Source organism: Carlito syrichta, unplaced genomic scaffold (assembly GCF_000164805.1).
Source record: "Carlito syrichta isolate Samal-C Ts95f unplaced genomic scaffold, Tarsius_syrichta-2.0.1 Scaffold316858, whole genome shotgun sequence".
NCBI classification, from domain to species: Eukaryota; Metazoa; Chordata; class Mammalia; order Primates; family Tarsiidae; genus Carlito; species Carlito syrichta.
The window spans coordinates 48,991-51,876 of NW_007260954.1; positions in this window are offsets into that span (position 1 = coordinate 48,991).

Sequence of the window (2,886 nt, forward strand, 5' to 3'; positions counted from 1 at the left end):
GAGGCCTATGGGACACTAAATAAGATGAGCCCAAATAAATCCACATCAAGTCAGTATAATGAAATTGTTAAAAGTCTAGAACAATTTTGCAAGTAGAAAGAGAAAAGCAACATGTCACATAAAAGGGAACTTCCTTAATATGATCAGTAGTCTTTTCAGTAGAAACATTGCAAGCCAGAAGCATCTTGGAAGATATATTCAAAGTTCTGAAAGAAGAAAAAGTGCCACCCAAGAATAATTTACCCAGCAAAACAAACTTTTAAAAATGAAGAAGATATAAAGACTTTTTCAGACAAATAAAAGCTGGAGAAGTTCATTATTACTAGACCTACCTTACAAGAAAAACTAATGCAAGTTCTTCAAGTTGAAATGGAAGGATATTATACAATAACACAATAGCATAAGAATGTTTGAGACTTGTGGGTAAAGATAAACATATAGCATGATATAGAATATTGCATTATTGTAACAGTGGTGAGTAGATCAGTTTTAATTATAGTATAAGCATCAGGACAAAACTATCTTAGATAACTATATTTAAAGTTATGTTAGTTGGTACATAATACAAAGAGATTTAAATTGTAACATAAGTAACATATATGAGGAAAGCAGATAAAAGTAGAGTTTTTGTATGAGAGTAAAGTTTTCTGTTAAAAATAGCCTATTATAATTATCACCAACCAACTTGGCCAGAGATTCTGGATGTCTTTCAAAACCTTGTATTCTCCCAAGTTATGATGTTTGTTCTTATAGCCTTCAGAAGTCTAGAGTAATTCCAGACTCAATTATTGCCTAGAGACAGATGAAACGAAACCAGTCTCTCAAGTAGTAGTTGAAAAAGTTGAGAGACTAGATGTGTGAACCAACTCTTTCTATCCTTGAGGAGAAACTGGAAACTGGAGTTTATCACTCACCTAGACACAGAAAGAAAATACCAGGAAAGTATACCCAAAGGAGAAATAGAAAAAAATCAAAGCATATTAATAAAAAGATATGACATAAAGAAACTCAAGAAGAGAAAAACAGAACCATAAGACAAAAAACTGTCAACAAACTGGCAATAGTAAATTTGTCTTGATCAATAATTACTTTATATGCAAATGAATTAAACTCCAAATCAAAAAATACTGAGTTGCTGAAAAGAGAAACAAACAAAAAAGCAAGATTCAACTAAATGCTGCGTACAAGAGGCTCACCTTACATTTAAGGGCACACACAAACTGAAAGTATAAGAATTTTTAAAAAAGATATTCAATGAAAATGTTTAAAAAAAGAAGTGGCTGTACTTAAATCAGACAAGATAGATTTTAGTAATAACTGTCACAAGAGACAAATAAGGAAATTATATAATCACAAAAGAATCAAACTACCTGAAAAATAACAATTATAAATATGCATGCTCTCATCATTAGAGCAACTAAATATATAAAGCAAACATTGGCAAAGCTGGAGAAAAAAAAATAACAATATAACAGTAGTAGGTGACTTCAATAGCCTAGGCTTAATATTGGATATATCAAAGGAAGAATGAACAAAAATCCCAACAGATGTAAATAGAACCAGAGACCAAATAGACCTTTAAAAATATACATAGAACAATCCAATGACAACAAAATTTGCATTCTTTTCAAATGCACACAGTACATCATAAATAATTCTCTATGATAAATCACATGTTAGGACCAAAAAAGTCATACAACTTTTTAGAAGAGTGAAATTGTACTGAGTATCTTTTCTAGCCACAGTAGAAGAAAGTTAGAAATCAGTATCAGAAGGAAAGCTGCAAAATTCAAAAATAGCATACTTTTGAGCTACCAATGGGTCATGGAAGAAATCAAAAAGAAAATTTCAAAATATCTTACGACAAATAAAAACAAAAACACAAAACCCATGAAATGCTGCAAAAGAGGTAAATGCTTAGATTAAGAAATGAGAAATTCTTTTTTTTAATTTAATTTAATTTTTAATTTATTTATTTATTTTTTTATTATGAAGTTGTGGGGTACAGTTATGGGTTAGGTATACAATAGCGTTTCATTCAGGCACCCTGTTGATATGGGGTGTTTCCCTGTTCCCAGACAGATATTTGCTACTGTTAATCCCATATCCCTCCCCCCCCCATAGTTTTCCAGTACTGTCAGTCATTTTCGTATAGTATTGCATTGGATGTTTAAGGTCCATTATATGAGTGAGAAGATGTGATACTCGGATCTTTGTTTCTGTGAGAGGTCACTCAGTATTATAGACTCTAGTTCCATCCAGGTTGCTGCAAAATTCATGATTTTGTTCTTTTTTATGGCTGCATAGTATTCCATCGTGTATATGTACCACATTTTTAAAATCCAGTCCTCTTTTGATGGGCAGCATGGTTGCTTCCAGGTTCTTGCTATAGTGAACACTGCTACGATAAACATACATGTGCAGGTATCTTTTTTATAGAGTGATTTGAGTTCTTCCGGATATATTCCCAGTAGGGGGATTGCAGGGTCATATGGGAGGTTGATATTTAAAGCTTTTAGGAATTGCCACGCTGCTTTCCACAGAGGTTGCACTAGTTTACACTCCCATCAACAGTGTAGAAGTGTTCCCTTTTTGCCACACCCTCTCCAGCAGCTGTTATTTTTTGAGTTGTTGATAATTGCCATTCTGGCTGGAGTTAGGTGGTATCTCAGTGTGGTTTTGATTTGCATCTCCCTGATGATTAGTGAGGTTGAACATTTCTTCATGTGTTTGTTGTCTGCTCGGATGTCTTCCTTTGTGAAGTGTCTGTTCATATCTTTTGCCCATTTTATAATGGGGTTGTTTGTTTTTTTCTTTTCAGTACGTTTGAGTTCCTTGTAGATCCAGGATGTTAAGCCTTTGTCAGAACTGGTGTTGGCAAATATA